Source organism: Malaya genurostris, chromosome 1, assembly GCF_030247185.1.
Source record: "Malaya genurostris strain Urasoe2022 chromosome 1, Malgen_1.1, whole genome shotgun sequence".
NCBI classification, from domain to species: Eukaryota; Metazoa; Arthropoda; class Insecta; order Diptera; family Culicidae; genus Malaya; species Malaya genurostris.
The window spans coordinates 133,834,940-133,852,980 of NC_080570.1; the positions used below are offsets into that span (position 1 = coordinate 133,834,940).

General features: G+C 37.1%; 2 protein-coding genes across 5 annotated transcripts in view; one reads left to right on the plus strand and one right to left on the minus strand.

The window, feature by feature from the left end:
* Nucleotides 1-18,041, minus strand: part of LOC131425818 (cation-independent mannose-6-phosphate receptor) — a 263,633-nt gene that overhangs the window by 144,791 nt on the left and 100,801 nt on the right. The window lies entirely within an intron of this gene.
* Nucleotides 1-18,041, plus strand: part of LOC131425815 (protein toll-like) — a 125,734-nt gene that overhangs the window by 26,407 nt on the left and 81,286 nt on the right. For all 3 annotated transcript variants that reach the window (XM_058588019.1, XM_058588020.1, XM_058588021.1), the window contains exon 2: nucleotides 16,854-16,880. The gene's annotated coding sequence lies outside the window, so the exon portion shown is untranslated. The remainder of the gene's footprint in view (nucleotides 1-16,853; nucleotides 16,881-18,041) is intronic.

Consider the following 18,041-nt stretch of genomic DNA (forward strand, 5'->3'; position numbering starts at 1 on the left):
AGTTGCTTGAAACCAATACAGAGGGATTTTCGTTAGTGTCGGATGTAGGTGTTTCCTTGACAATTTTCGCAAAAGGCTCACGGTAAGAAAAAAGCTAAATGATTTTCGTAGGTTATCAGTGATTGATTTACATGGGTGTCTGTCATGTTCGAGGATCGGAAATGAAGGAATAAGCTGCTACAAGTAACAACAATATTTCAGAAAAATATTGAGTTTTCAGCATGGGTCTAAAAATATGACCAGGGACCGTACTTTTTCAACATCATTGTCAAAGCTTTTGAACCATTGCATTGTTGGTGCTACGATCCTACTAAGAAAGAATTCTAAAGAAAAATGTTTCCCACGCCCTTGAAGTTTTGATTCAACTGACATGGCTGCCGGTATACAGGACAATTGTACAGTTAGTGTTACTTACGCTATGAATTTTTATTTTTTTAGCGGTTAGGTTGTGTGTTTTGCGCTGAGCGCTGACCGTTAATTAATATTTTTTCTTAATTTTGCCCTTTTCGTGTTCGGCTCATCAGTGCCTAAAGCAGTTCAAATTAAAAAATATCAATTTGAACTACTTTAAGCACTGATGAGCCGAAAGCGGAACGTGAAGAGAATTGAAATAAAATATATTATTTTTTGTACAAGCCAAAAAAACCCTGCATATTCACATATAATCATTTTGATATTTTTTTCTGAACGTTTCGTTTTCGAATCGTCAGTGCAGATCCGTTCAAATTGAACTATTAATGCTCTGGCCTTTGCAGACGTGAAGTGCTGTTCTAACTGTCAGTCTTCTATTCTGTTCGTTTGGGACATCATTGATTATAAGTCGTCTACTATTCTATTAGTTTGGGACATCAAACAACAGTGACAGTAGTTCTTTTTTCGTCAGCCTCGCGGTTCCAGTTAAACTGTTATGGAACACAAACAGTGCAATTTGAGCTGGTTTGTACTGACGAGTCAAAAAAAATACTTATAAGTTCTTACCGATCAAGGTTCGAACAGACGTCAACTGGTTTATAAACGGGATGTTTCGTTCAATTGATTCGGAGTTTGGATACTGAATAAAGATTCTATTTCGAATATTCAACACTGATTTGTTTGAATCCTAAATTAGGATACAATCAAGGCTTGACGAAACTACTCTAACTAGAGCTTCAGAGCTTCCGGTTAGCAACATGCAAAATTGTGCTATTGTATTCAAATTATGATCAAAATATTTCCCTGTCCGCATAATTTGCATGTACGGTACATCGCCATTATCTCAGAGGTCGGAATTTAAGATTAGACATCCTTTCACCGTCCGTACGTTGATACGCTGCTATTACCGGTAAGCGTTCGATACCATCAATAACTTCAATGACCACAACCATATTGAAACTGTGAGCTAGGGTAGGGTAGGATAAGTGAGAATTAATATATGAATCTTTACCTGTTGGATTTTTATAATCTAATTCACTCACAATTAATTTTTTTAATAGTTCCATTTTTTATGTTATTCTATAACAATTTATTTAGCGTTAACTCCAATTAAACTTTTTGAAAAATTGTCCGTCTAGTTCGAAGAGACTTTGCATTGGAACTTTGTACTGTGAGAACGAATACTCACAGTACACTGTACATTGTTACGGGTTCAATTATCGTGCAATGCGTTGAAGGCGTAGGTGATTGTTTGTTTGCTCGCTAACACCAATAGATGCCAGGTGGTGTGAGAATCAGTTACATATAGAAGAATGGTTGAGTGCATTGTCGGTTTATGAAAAATAATTTGAAGGCATTTGTTCTGGATTGTTCGCAGTTTTTTTTCGCACACTGACACGAGATAATGGATAAGGCCATTGAACAAAGTTAATTACGTATACCGGGAGAGTATTTAGAGAGCACGCAAATGGGACAACAGTGCGTTTGGAGTAAAAATATGCATTGGGTTTTCTAGAGCATATGGATATGAAAAACAGGCAACACTGTTTTGACACGAAGCAAACCAATTGATCACACATTTAAGCTCCAAACCAACAGTGGAGTCCTTTGTTACTGTTTTAAATTATTATGTCGGATTGATTTCTTGATGCTATTTTGTTGGGTATTTTTTCTAAGAATCACAAGAATTGCATATAAAAACTATCTTCAAGATATTATTATGAAAATCGTAGGAACAAATTTAAAATAAAAAGGACTGTGACTGCAATTAGTTGATTGCGTGAATGTTTCGGATTATCAGTCTAAAAATAGACACTATCATGTATTGAAGTTTGCCACATTATAAATAATCACAACAGTATCAATAAAAGTACAAACAGAGAAAATGTAAATCAAATGTATGCCATGAATATACACTTACTCAAAACAAAAACCAACATAACACAGTGGACAGTACCCGATCAGCAAGCAGTAACAAGTTAATAACAGAAAGTAATTTTCGTAACATACGTTGATATAAATCTGGTCGTTAATAGTCACAAAAAAACATTTTCTATCAAGTAACAAATATGGGAATCAATTTAGATATGATGATTTCGATCGGATAACTAACTAGCAGCACTATAATAGCATACATACACACCTCACTCAACCCGATTTGTCAACAATGTATGAAAAAGGAAAGAAAAAACAAAAACATAGCACACACTTTATTACGCAGTAATCAAGATTGCATAAAAACCGAATAAGCTATTCACAGTAAAGTGTGAAAATCAGAGGTAAACATGCTGTCGGTAGAAACAAAAGGTTTCAAATCGGACTATTTACAACTTTTTAACCTGTAAAACTTCCAAACAATGCATAATCGCAGTTAGACCTGTAAACACACTACAACAATAAAGGGCTTCGGTCAAGACATTCACAGACAAAAGGTGAAATTATAGTGCATTTTTTTTCTTTCTTCAGACATCTTGAAAACAAAACAAATTAATAGCCGAAACCGTTACGTTGTGCTGTTTAACTGCGCAAAGCTTGTTGAAATTGAAAGTACGTGTCATTTTTTATTTCTGTTATGGTGAAGCAGAGCCGAAAAATTTCCATCAATTCGACGATTTTGGTGCGATGTCGATGTGTGAGAGCTTGTATTATCGCGATGAAGAATGATTTTGCGTCTTGCGTTTGTTTTTCTTATGTCACGAAAAACTTCTGGCAAACAAATCGTGGTGTACCAATCAGAATTGACGGTCTTACGATACTTTTAGAGCAACAGTAGCGAAATGTCCGTTTATACCGAAAAAACAAGCCACCATTTTCTTTGAAGTGCCTCGAGCGCGAATAACTTTTGTTGGATTTGGTTCTTCTTGGAACACCCATACAGTCGACTGCTCATATGAGTAAATTATCAGATTTTTCACAGCATCGATGTTTTCTGGTTAAACAGCTGATTTTTGACGACCTTCTTTGAATTCATCGGCAAGCGAGCTACGGCCACGATTGAATTCCTTATACCATTTTTTACAGTCGCATAGGATGATGCTACACTGTCGAATTAGTCGAACTAAGTTGATTGAGGTACTCTTGTTTTGATAATCCAAGACGAAAATCGTTACATTTTATTGCTGAGGTAAAATTTTCAACTAACTGTAAACAAAACAAATAGCGCTCAAATGACAGAATCTTCTGAAGAAGATAAAAGTGGAAACATCAAATCCATCGCGTAACACTTAGTGTTGCCAAGGCTAAATACATAAGTAACAACCTACGTAAATGATCGCATTCGGAACAAACGAACAAAGACGCATTATCTTCGTATTTCGCTTCAAGAGAAAGGAGTAGGTATCAATGCGATTCTACGGATTTTGAATTATACAGGATTGTGCAAAGGAAGCTGACACATTTTGTTCTCTGGTTACACGGAAACCAAACAAGGGAGGAGAAACCGAACACGACATCTGAAAGTAGAATAATGAAGGTTTATTTACGTATAGTAGTTTTCCATCATGGAACAATAGAGTGGCGCTCACCGTGATTTTAACTCGTTCGTACGTTACAACCATTCGCGAGCTTAAAAAAACGTTTTAAATCACTAGAGGGGCTTCTCCACAAGCTGTAACGGATTCGTCTAGCAATAATAACGACAATTTTTCTTGTTTACGCATTTCGAGAATTTTATTCCCGAACGATAACCGAGCTCCATATTCCGCCGCTTTCAACTGATGTATGCTAACGATCTTATGTGGATGAAGCGACAAATATTCCTTGATCATTCGAATAAAAGAACGACGAGGAAGTTAAAGAGTAGGCGAAGGAATCTTCACCAGAGCGGATCGAAGTCATTCAACATTCTCTGGTGTCCGGACAGTCCGAACGTGGCCCGAAGGTTTTATTCTGGTCACATAACCTGTTTTTACAAAATTTTTCACCCACTGCTTTACAGCATTACGCGAAGGCACCGGAATTTTATGCTTTAATTCAAAATGTTTTTTAAACTCACGAATAGTTGTAACGTACGACTGATTCTTAAAAAAACGAGTTATACATAAAAACGCGGTGAGCGACACTCCAGTGCTCCATGATGGAAAACTACTAAACGGAAATTAACCTTATACTTTCCAAAGTCAAGTTCGGTTTCTTCCTTCCTTGTTTGGTTCCAGTATAACCGAAGAACAAAATGTGTCTGGTTCCTTTGCACAACCCTGTTTCTCCGAAAATCTACGAAAAATAATCAAATATTTTTTATGCACTTTACAATTAAATACCTCCCAGTGAGATATAACCTTTTCTATCACTCTATATTTACCTAGTTTTGCATTAATGTTTTGCATCAATGATAGCTTACCATTCAATTTTGAAGATTTTATAAAAAAAGAAAATCTTAGTGCTTTATTTTTCCATAACTTTTTAATGCGATTTCTATGCGGCTTTTTTTTTTGTTTCGATTATAGAGGTTTTAACCTTGAAAAACTTTCTGACCCTATGTGCGGGGTTGGGAATCGAACCTAGGTGGGCTGCGTGAAAGGAAATATGCGGCTTTTTTTACGTGGATCTCGGAATTTACGCCGTTTTTTACGCAAATTTCCGAAGTTACGCGGATTTCCGAAGCTACGCGGTTTTCTTATGTTGTTTTAGAAATGCATGAAATGTCGAGATTTGGTGTTATCCCAAATTTTTTCTTAATAAACTCCTAACACTCAAAAAATTTTCGAATCTTTAAAAAAAAATGTTTTACATTACTCCAGATTTTGAATTTTCATGCATTTCTAAGACATTTGGCTTCAAAAAAAAAATGTTCGAATCAGGATATCTCAAAACTTTTCTAAGTTCCAGTCAGTTTTTAAAAATATTGTTTTTGCGATTATACCAGATCGGAACGTTTCTAAGGAATTATTCTATGATATTTGGCATCAAAAAAAAAATTTCTTCAGTTTTGCGTATTTTTTCGGATTTCCGAAGTTTCGCGTTTTTTTGCGTGGTTTTTTTCCACGCAGTACGTATCCCCCGTGTAAAAAGAGCCTTCGGAAACAGTTCCTAGATCCGGAGAAGGGAGTGTCATAAACCAATCGATTCAGTTCCACGAACTGAGAAAATGTCTGTGTGTGAAAAATAAGACCAAATTTACATGGTTTATTCGTTCCTAAGCAATAAAAAAATTGAATACTCTTCAGCATAATATTTTATTTATTTTTAGCACGATTCCTTTTTAGCAACATCATTGATCGGGTATTTAGTGAAATCTTTGAATTTAAAGTGATAATACGTATATTTTGTAACCCTCGTAAACTCTCAATATCGTTTCACTCTAATATAGTCGAGAAAATACGAAATCGCATTACTCTAATAAAGTCGAGAAATTGAAGTGGAATGAACAAATCTTACCAAAACAACCTAAGATTGTAATGGTGGTAATAAATGGGGTAAACTTCCACGTATTTATGTTATTTGGTTTCAATTTCCGCATAATGTCTATAACGATTTTGATTGGTTCTTTTCGTCAAGCAGAAACATTTACCGTATTTATATTGCGAGCAAGCATCAACAGTACGAACCCAATAACAAATCGAAATTTTCCTTCTATCCTTCGTCGAATGAAGATACGTGAGAGTTTATTATATCTCTTCGTTGTTTGGACACGTAAACCTCCTTATCCACTTTGGGACCTCAGTCAGTTTGATTTTCAATTCCGCACAAAAGATTATAAAGTTTTTCTGACCCGAAAGACAAAATACTACAAGGGTAAAACTTCTATAATCGTAAAGAAGAAATATGCTTCGTTTCACTTGACAGATGTCATCCAAAATTGAGGGAATTTTAGTAACAAATAGCTTTCCTGTGTGAATTATACATATTGACATATTAAAACTGAAAAAAATGTGGGTAATGTCATGAAACATAAAAGCATGATGTGAATACAAACAAAATGGATGTTTCGGTTTCTTTGATGTTGAAGAATCTGAATCCTAGATGTGGAATACTGGAACAGATTTTCGAAGCCAAAATCACTGAACATTTTTAACCTGAATCCTAGTACAGCACTATGGGCCTGGATTCCGGTCTGCTGGTGAATTTAAATTAAAGAATTCCCATCCATTATTCATGTTTCAAATTTTGATCCAGATCTCAGCTCCAAAATTCAGTATCAGAATCCAGATCCGGAATTTAATGCAAAAACCTTCAGAATCTAGTTCCTGAAATCAGTTACACTTCTAGAATTGTGAACCTGGATTTTGTAATGCAGTTTAGAACTAAATGCTGGAAATATAATTAAATTTGAGAGTACCAGAACTTCGGGTTCTGAACTCAGTTTCAGGATTCTGAACCAGATTTCTGAAAATGAATTTCCGACGGGAAAATGTTCTGAGTCTCAATTCCAGTTTCAAAGTTCAATTTCAAAATTTTGTTCCAAAGTCCAGGTCTAGAAGCAAGATCCTGATCTCAATTCCAGATTTCGATTCGAAAACCTAGGACTAAAATCTATCTGGTCTTGGATTTTGAAACTGAGCTTCAGGACAGAACTCCAGAATTGATTTCTGGCCCTGAATTCTGGAATGAACTGAACGAGTCAACGCAGGCTAGAAAGAACAAAACGTCAAACGTACATTCAAGAAAATTTTCATTTTGAGTTATTAATGTTCGTCTCATTCTACTGAAAATTCCTTCACAAATTGCTGCACGTGCAGAAAAAAATATGTTGTTATAGTTTTACATTTTAAAGTACATGTTTGAAGTACGAAATTGGATGTAAAATTATAACAAATTTCTTTAATGTTCGATATTTTTGGTTGGAACATCAAACTTTTGTTCAGAATAACAAATTTATAACTTAAAAATCAAAGTATTTTAATGCAATTTCACCATTGATTTACATGTCGACTCCGGAGGAACTGATGAACTGTTAGAGTAGGTAAGATTCCTGGCGTTAACTAGACATCTCGAGAATTGAATTTAAGAAAACCACTTCTCATACTAAGCTACCTTCATCCAATGAATCAATATTTTATAAAGTAGTCGCTTGGGACACCGGAAGAAACCCCTCCGGAAAAAGTACGCTTGAAGCAGCAAACTGAACGTTGGCCCACCCTAGATGATCTGTTGTACCTGATGGGTTGACCTGTTTAAGTCACCCACAGTTGTTTGTGGTCGGAATTTTCGATTGAATCCCTAATTAATTCAACACGTGGAATGATTTCCGATGATGCTTCACTGGCAGACACATGTGGGTTGACGTGGCAGGGATGTCAGATTAGTTATTTACGAGACTTTCTCCGATGACTTTAGACAACTGTCAGCGAAAAGAAACTTGAAATATCAGCATTATCTGCCAGTGTCTGTGGAACATTAGTTGTATACTGCATTAGTTGATGAACCATGCAAAAGTGACATCCCTGCTTGATGGACACCAAGATAGACTAATTCAATCAATCGATTTTGAAGCTGACAAGCGATAGATTGAACTGAATATGTCCATTATTGAGTTCACCGGTGGTAGTTGCTTGGTGGAGCAAGGGACGAGTGATACAGGGTGGTTTGTGGTCCGGTTTTAAATATAACACATTTAAGGGTGTGAGGGCTTGTCATTTCACATTCACTGTGAAAAACCGGAACCGGACCGGAATTTTTAAGGAAAACTAATTGTAGCCAAACAAATTGCTCTTCATAATAATTACTTTTTTACTTTTGTAACGACGGTAGTGACTCCGCAATCTCGTGCACAACAATTTCCTTTTTCTCGTCAGCATTTAATTTTATCTGCATGATCCAAAAAAACCTTCAATTTATCCGTTAAAACAACAATGTATCCAGTTGCAAATTTGCCCGCAAGAAAGTGAAACAACATTGTAATTAAAAATTTAAAATCTCACCACACAAAATAGAAACACATACAATTACCATAGCGACGAGTTTGTTTCTGGCGATGGTAGAGTGCTGATTGCCGTCTTTTTCCAGTGAATTTTTACCCGCGCAAATGAAACGACAGCGATGACGTTGCTGTTGTTGTTGTTGTTGTTGTTGTGTTATTATTCGAACTCGATGGCCAGTATAACACATATATGCAGGATGATAATCAACCGCACAGCCCCGATCTACCGTGGCGAGGTGGCAATTTCGGCTTCGTTCAGGGGAAGCAAACCGATGAAAGTGTTCTGATTTTACGCTACATCGGGTACGGAAAGCTCTCTCGGCGTTGAAGTGTTTTATGCCGTTCGGAGAAGATTGTGCACAAACGAAAGCATATTACCGACACTCGGCCGCATTTTAGGCCAGAGTAAATATGTTTTCGGTATAATGGCTCGTTAAAGAATGTAAATGTGGACGCCAGTTGGCGAGGCGGTGGCAGACGAGAGACGTATGAGACGACGCACGCTGATGGTAGTGGTGGTGGTGGTGGTGGTGGTGACGGCGTTGCCGAAGAGTCGAAGATACTCGCGCGCATTTGGCATTCAGGCATTTGGCGTGATTAAATTTGCGGCAATGGCGAAAGCGGAGAAAATATGCTGCAATTGTTATCATCGGCTGGGATGGGATGCTGTGGGTGTGAGAATTTAGGGCAAGATTAAGATCACTGCTAGATGGGTCCAATTTGCGTGTATCGTGTTTTAAATTGCGAATCGTTGGAGCACGAACTGGCGTGAGTCAACACCCCGACGAGGAGGGAACTTTTATCACAGAGAAACACTTTCTTTTTTTTTGGACTGTTATCTGGTGGGTTTAAAATGCAATTTGCTTGAATAGGCGCTGATGAAGTCGGGCATATTGCGACAAAATGTAATGAATAAGAAACTTGGCTTCGATAGTTTCATTAATGAAAAAAAATTGAGCCTCAAATTGGTTTTGCACGAGAACGTAACAAAGTCTAACCAGTCTTGAGTTGACTGAAAAGTTTTTCGTTCCCAAATGCAGAGTGTGTGTGATACATAGAGATGGTTCAAAGATCGTTTTACCTCCGGCAAAACCTACGGAAGCGGAACAAAAGCGACCGGATCCTGAAACACAAGTGCAACAACTTTCAAGTGAAACCCGACACTACCCACCAGAGTTGGGATGACCGAAGTGCAGAAAACCGATAGGAGCATCGTTGCTTTCGGAACACAAAGCAGTGAAGTGAAGAATTTTAGTTTGTTGTGTCTTTTGTATCTACCAGAAGGTAAACAAAAAGCAACGACTGATTGGCTTGGAACTGCTCTGTCGACAATCATTCGACAAATATATGTTCGAATGTTTCGTTTTTGTGAAAGTAGCAGCACCCAAAATAAGTGAGTTTTAGCAACAATGTGGTATTTTCTGTGCACAAAACTTGCGTGTTTCAGATTGTTATTTTTCAGCTTCCGTGGTGAGTTTGTTTAGCATATGTGGAACATTTTGGTTACTTGAATTGAACACCCTACGGTAATTCGATCCCTAATTGGTCACTCCTATATACAAAATTGTGCCGGGCGTGAGATGCACCAGAGGTGGCAGCCCTAACAGCACATGCTATTGATACTGCAACCAGAGCTACCAAATATAAATCTGTGTTCAAAAGTTAAAATCTGTTCTTCATCTGTGATGCATACCTTATGATCAAAAAAGAACCGGAATTTTCATTTTAAAATTCCCGCGCTTGTCCAATCGGTAAACTTTTATTCTCTCAACGTTGGCAACACTTTTATACACATTCTGTCAAATTTTGACGCATATCGTACGATTAGTTTTTGTTTGGCGTCTATACAAATAAGTTGAAAAATTTTCGTGTGGCGATTTTTATAATGGATGAAAATTGAGAACAACGTGCGTGCATCAAATTTTGTGTTGCAAATGGATTTCAGTGTGCCGAAATGTTGAAAATGTTAGAAAAGGCCTTTGGTGAATCGTGTCTAGGAAAAACACAGGCATACGAGTGGTATAAACGCTTCAAAGGTGGTCGTACAAGCTTGGATCATGATGAGATCCCTGGCCGCCCAACAACATCTTTTACTGACAAAAACATTGAATTGGCGAAGCAAATCGTGTTGCAAAATCGTTCTGTACCGATTAGAGAGATTGCTCTGTTGTTGGGCATCTCTTATGGATCAGCCGAACACATTTTAACTGATGTTTTGGGTTTGAAACGCGTCGCTTCTCGGCTGGTGCCAAAAAAGCTGATTTTCACGATAATGCGCCGGCTCACACAGCGTTGGTTGTGTCGCAGTTTTTGGCCAAAAACTCAACCAATATCATCAACCAAGCACTGTACTCTCCAAATATGGCCCCGTGTGACTTTTTCCTCTTCCCCAGACTGAAATTGCCATTGCGGGGAACGCGTTTTGAGACCATACAGACCATAAAAGAGAATTCACTGCGTGAACTAAAGGCCATACCTTCGGCGGCCTATAAAACTTGTATGGAAAATTGGATCAAACGTTGGCATGCATGTATTGCCGCAGGAGGAGAGTACTTTAAAGGCGATAATAAAGAAATTAAAAATAAAGAAATTAAAGGCGATAATAAAGAAATTAAAAATTGAAATTTTGCGATTTTTAATAAAATTCCGGTTCTTTTTTTATCATAAGGTATGTTATATTAAATCTGTGGAAATTTTGGTGAAAAATTTTAAAAATCAGTCAGTTTGTGATTTTTTCTCTCAAATGTGGAAAAATATGTAATATGCGGCAAATAATCTGTGTTGCATAACGGATTGAAAAATCTATGGTTTTACAGAAAAATCTGTGAATATTGGTATCCCTGACCGTGCTGTAAAACTTCATTCAATTCAATTGAAATCGAACTTACGATCACTCTACTGCAGTACACTTTACATTCTAACACACATCCTTCGCACTCGCACCGAATGGGCACAATCCCGTCCTTCATTCGTTTCTCTCTACTGAAGCTCAGTTTATCTCTTGAAGTAACAAAATATCTCTTACAATTGAATGAGAGAGCGGCCTTCAAATGAGGTTCATTTAAGCTAGTCATGATAAGTGAAATATCAATCACAAAATAAACATAAATTAATTGTTCCATATATCAGTTTTCATTTTTGATACTTCTAAACACATCTCAATACATTTCAAACAGTCGAAATTATCGATTTTAACTCGTTGGTGATAATTGAAAACCCCAAAGAAAAACCACCACCCTCTATTTACCATCATGGTCGGAGAGAGTTTTGTGTTATCGAGTTGATGTTTGTGCCTATTCATTCGCACTTGCTCACTACCCACAGTGAAAGCAAGGAAGACAGTGAAACAGGTAGACTACTTAGCACTACAAACTGAGCAAGCAAAACTTCAAGTGACTAGGTACGGTTATTCTATTGACGATGAATTTTGGGAGCTTCGGCAACAAAAGTAAAACGAATGAGAATGCTGACAGTCGACGACCATAAATTTCATTTTCATCAAACAAATATTCGATCGAAATGAAGTTTTACCGCACCGACCCTGACTACAAAATGATCCCGCAATAAATATTTACTTTCCATTGTCCATGCATGACTTCTAATTCAAAAGAAGTGTATTGAATAGGAAGAGTGGAATTGATAATCCTCTATTATGAGCGTCTATGGGTACTGATATCCAGCAATCTCCATTTGCGAATTAAACCGGGGTTCGTGAAGAAAGCTAGTTCGTTATAAAAGTTTACGTTATTTGGAATTTATTTCGTATACAAATCCGAAATCCAATCCGAGAAACTATGTTTGAGCTCGATCCGAAATCGAAGATGACGACCTCCAGTCTATTGATATTCCTTTAAAAACCTTTTAATATGGGAATTTTCGGAATGGATTTTAAAGAGCAGATGCCGGAAAACGAAGTTCGGAGTCGTTCCGAAATTCAATATGGCGTCTTCCGGTTAATTGAAATCCTAAAAATGTGGGTAGTTTTGGAGCGGATTTGATTAATACGGGTTTGGGGTCGTTTCGAAATCCAAGATGGCGATTTTCGGTTTATTTATATTCCTGTGATACCCTTATGATATTGGTATTTTCTGTACGGATTCGAAGAGAAGACGCCGAAAAGCTAAGTTTGAGGTCACTTCGAAATCCAAGATGGCGACTTCAAATCCAAGATGGCGAAAATCAAATGGTTGAAACTTCCGATTCACGTGATATAATAGTATAAGTGACGTAACCAACTAACCGCACATTATTCATCGGCTGAGTTTGCTCGAAGATGATTTAACGAATTTCAACGAAATTAAGTTTATTTGAAAGCTGACAATGTCTATCAAATTAGGAAAGGTTATGGTGAACATTATAAGTAAGGTAAACGACAAATCCCAGTATTTTTAAAATCGTCGAATTTTTTCGGAGATTCCTGATTTCCAAAGGCTTAGACTAGTTTGAAAGCTACTATTAGGTCATTTGATGTGGCCGAGGATATAATCGTTTTAATTGATTTCGAGTAGTGGCAAGAAGCAAGATCTTGCCAGAAGACAACAGGATCCTTGTGGCTTCGCATCATGGATAGAAGTCGTTTTTGAACATATTTCTTGATGTATATTTCGCTGTTCATTGAAGCAGTGTTGATGAAGGGTTTCGAAATCTTACCGCAGTTACAAATTGCTTGCCAGACCATAGCTTTCTTACCAAATTTTTCGACTTCAATGGATGTCTCGGACTGGTTTAACACGTGCCCTTCTCGCACCGTATAATATTGCATATGGCAAGGATTTGTAATCGAGTTGCACGTAGGTTTCGTCGTCCATGATTATGCAGTTCAAATTTCCAGCAAGAATCGTATTGTACAGCTTTCGAACCCTCGGCCTGATCGATGCTTCTTGTTTCGGACTACGTTTTGGATGTTTCTGCTTCTTATAGGTTCGAAGATCATTTGACTTCGAAGTGCCCACTTTTTTGGCCACATCCCGAACTGAAACCTCCTTCTTTTGCTCGAACGCCTTCAGTATACGTTTATCCAACTGAGGATTAGCAGGACCTTTTTTTCGACCCGTTTTCGGTTTATCCTCAAAGGTGTTATTCTCACCGAACTTCCTGATTGCATTTCGCATTTCATTAAACAACAGGACGCAGCCATCAAAATTGACAGATTCTGAACCATTGCGAAATGACAGCGGTTTTTGGTTGCGTCCATACTTTCTGGGACAGTTTTTAGGTGGATTGAGAAGGGGGTTTCTAGATAATTTTAATGAATTTTTGACTTCATTATTTGAAAAAAAAATAAGTTCCATCCCCTTCGTCTTTCATTATGCGTCATATTTTAGGATCAGAAATATTGGTTTCTGTTCGGACAAAATGATCGAATTAAGTTTGAACTATGATCCTGCTTTTCAATCGTTTATTTCGTTCGAACAATTTCCAATTGGATACTGATGAAAAGATAAAATAAAATTGTTAGTTTAGTCATCACATTGTTTAAGGAGTAATCGTCCTTCAATCAGCGGATTGCGATGGAATCGGAGCTAACATCCTAGCGTCAATAAGAACTGTTTTATTGATTCTTGAGTATTACTCTTATTCGTGAGGTTGAGAGTAAATTGGTTCATCGATCGCTGTTTTCACTCATTTTTTCGTTACTACTTTTGTTGTTTTCCCGTCATCGTTGTGAGTTTTTATGGGGAATACATTTTTTTTCTATATAAGTGCAAGAATTTATAAATATAAGTGGTATTTTTGTTAATGCTTTCATCTCACACGAGACTCGTCGAGATTAAGAGTCGTATGTGTGTGAATGGAAAAAAGAATCAAATACTCTTTGGGATAGAGCATACTATCAGCTGCATTGCTTTAATCGATGATAAAACCGTGTGATTGTTAGTACTTCTAGTACTCATGATAAAATTCACTAGAAAAGTGCATGGTTTAGTTGAAAAAGGTGGGGAAGAATTGTGGTTGATTGTAGAAACGTTCTGCTAGAAGGCTCTAGTCACTAAAATGTTAGACACGTGATCATCTGATTTTTGCAGTTGTTCTACGATTGACGTGGATACTTCGTTTCTTGAGCGAAGACCACGTAAGAAGGAATGTGCTTTTAAAAAGATTACTGGACACCTTCAGGAATCTCTCTGTATGTCGAAAAATTCGCAAGCGTTCGTAGGTAGCTAACGCATTGGTTTTTCTATGACACCATCTTCCACCATGAATGAGGCTTTAACGTTGTGATCATTCACCTTCTCGAATCCGAAATTTGTTTGTCCCTATTTACCGGGTAAAAAATCGAACTCAGGTTTGCTGCGTGAAAGGTGATGTTGTTATCTATCGCACTGCACTAATCCTGTCTCCTTCCACCAACACTTTGATATAATGTTTTGTTAATTGGGTTTACTCATCTGAAAACTATCTGCTCTTTGTTTCTTTTCTTCCAACCATGAGTGACTTTCGACTATAACGACTGAAAGAGAACTGATTTTGTTTACCATGTATTATTTATTTTGAATACAATACGTTTAGCTTGCGTTGAATAATTTTATTCGCGCAATTCAAAGAAATCATATCATTCGAAATAACGGACTATAATCCAATAAATCTGTGTAAGTACATAGCAAGCTTTATCATTATCAATTACACCTGAACCATTCCCCAGCACGAGTCGAACCACATTCCGGTATTCGTCATAATGGTTAGATATTTTCATTTACTGCATCGGTTTGCAGAACCTGTAAAGTTTCGAAAACTACGAATGAATTGCTAGTGCTAGTAGATCAGATCTCACCGAATGGTGCATCATCAACATCTTCGACGATGACTTCGACTGTGGTTGATGTTGCAGTTGTTGGCTGCCGAGCAGTCTGCAAAACCACATGACTGTGGAAGCCATAAATCAATGAAAATGCCACAAGTGGAAAGCAGCATTCAATTCGCCAATCCCTTGTTGACACAGTTTTCCAGCAATAATCCCTGACAATTGCGTTCTGCAGTTTACCCACAGCAAGCTGTGCACGGGGTTAGGTTGTACCGTCAACTATTGATAAACCGCACGCGGAAGCCAGGCACGGCCAAGCAAGCCCAATCGATGCATCCTGCACCCGAAGGACTTTTCGTTGTTTCGTTGCATTCAATGCTGGCTGCACACCATGGCTCCTGTGTAATCATATTACAGATGATTTACAACATCGGCTACCGCAATCAATTATGCACCAACTGTATTTGCATCGCCCACCACCCATCGAGTGGTACGGCCAACGGGTAGTAGGTGGCGCCACGAGCGGTACGATTGGCAACTTAATACAGTTCATACTGATAACAATTCAATCAAATATGCACACTAGTTCTAAGATAATATGATTAAAATGTCAATCAAGTACTGTTTTCATTCTTGGATGTCCAACTTTTGGACATGTCGTTCAGTGAACCACCATACTGATTCCGTTTGCTCGGCCCGAAAAAGCGAATGCCGATATGTACGGTTTTAATCTTGACACACCTTTCCAAAAACAATGAACTGTGCTGGGTCCAGCAATAACGAAAACAAATTTCCGACAGGTGGGAAAACAAAACATTTTCGTTGTTCAATTTTGCTCAAGTGGATTGGATTCCGATCCCGAGTGGGATGGTGTTGATTTGTTATTGGATGAGTCTATTAGGTCCAGCATCAAACTATCATGAGAGCAGGTTTGAGTTTTTCGATGAAAAGTTGTTGTTTGTTGTCGTTTAACCACGTGTCGGTTGTTCGTCGCACGATGAAAAGTTGTCGCCGATTAATGATTGGTTCTATTATTTAAACAAAAATTAACGTATTTGATTGAAAATGAGGATTTAACTATAGTCCCTATACTAAATTTAAGCTAAATCAGTAATGGGTTATATGAAATTTGCCAAAAATCGAAAAATTTGTTTTTTGTTGATAAAAAACTATAATATACATGAAACGTCAAGATTTAGTGTTCCAAATTTTGAAATTTCCGAAATCGAATTTTTTTATGCTAAATGTCTTAGAATTGCATGAAACGTGGAGATCTGTTTAAAAAAAATTCTTTACGAGTTGACACTAAATCTCGACGTTCTTCTAATTCTAAGACTTTTGGCACCGAAAAAAAATTTCCGACTTCAGAAATTTCACGCACTACCACAAAAATGCAAAATTTCATTGAACTCGAAAATGATGTTTTTTTTTTGTAAATCACTTTAAATTTTGAAAATCGATTTTTTTTCAGTGTAAGATTCTAATAGACGAATTTTGCACAAAATCGTATTCGGAGTTGGCAACAGAAAGACCTTATCACAAAAAAGCCTCACTTTGTTTGTCCGAAATTGATCTAGATTGTCTTTTGGAAAGGGTAATTAACTTTTTTAACCATTTGTTTGCAAATAATTATGGTAGAAATATGACAAAACCTACAACAAATATTGTACATTCTGAGATAATACTTATCGAGTGCTTCACTGAAAAAAAAATCGATCATAATAATTTTGAGTCAAATTACAAAAATCACCATTTTTTATTTCAATGAAATTTTATTCCAAAATAGATAGTACATTACTCAGTGTTGATTAAATTTTTAAACAATTTTTTTTCTCTTTCCAGATTTGCGTTCATTTGGAACTTATCGAGGTAAGCTTATGTAGCATATATTGGATAGAAAGCAAAATAAATTTTAATCTCTGAAAAAAAACCAAGACCTTCTACCCTGAAAGCATTACCACAAACTGCAATGCCGCTTTTCTAGTCTTCTGGTTCCACCAAATTCTCGCTCTGAGAAACCTTCTGAACGTTCACTTTTACCGGATATTTGACAGCACACTGAAAAAATCGGTACTGTTTTCGTTTCCCAACCAGACACGCTTCACACGAACTCATGCCATTATTCGAGAAAAGCTTTTTGGATCAGTCTCGATCATTTTTGCTATTCCGACTCAGCCAATTTTGTTTATGCAAAATCGCTTGATTTTTAGTGAATGTCACATGATGGTGCTGATACAGACCAATCTGTATGGCAAGTTTAACCTAAGCTTCATACAGGCGCAGCTTTATTGCTAAAAATCTAAATCCATTACTTCGTCGTGTTTTCTGGACGTCTGGAGTCTGAAATTTTTTTTTGTTTCTTCGGTCCATTAGTATGAGTGCGTAGAAAGACAGCCTCAAAGCCCTTCGCCCCAGGTAACCACTAAGCACTACTAATGGCAGTAAAATAGCCTTTTATGAGCATTAAAAATTAATTAAAATTATGAGCATTAAAAGATTGTTTTCTTCGAAATTTCAATCGACACAAAGGTGAATAAACAGTTCTGTTTTAGAATAGTAAACAGCCAGTAACTGAGCCTTTGCTAGTTTGAAAACTATACTATTGGACCATTGATTAAGTTCGAAGATCAAATAGCTATCACTTCTGGTTCCGGAAATACAATGATACAAGTGACTTAAGCGACAAAACGCGTTGTTTTTTACCGCTCAATTCTCCCGGAGATGGCTGAACCGATTCCAACAAGCTTAGGCTACCTGGCAAAGAAATGCTTGAGAGCAACATAAAACACGATTTTTTATACTGTTACATACATTTGTTTCTAAGTACCAAAAAGACTGTGACCTTTTTCATGACATTTCGCCTCGGACCAATTTTAGCACGGTTCGTTTTTGGCAACATAATCATTCGAATATGACATATGTAAACCAGATGATGGCAGCATTTTCGAGTTGAAAGCAATTCCATAATTATATTGATTTAAACTACTTACAGCAATAAATGCTGGAAGAACATAACATCCATATACCATT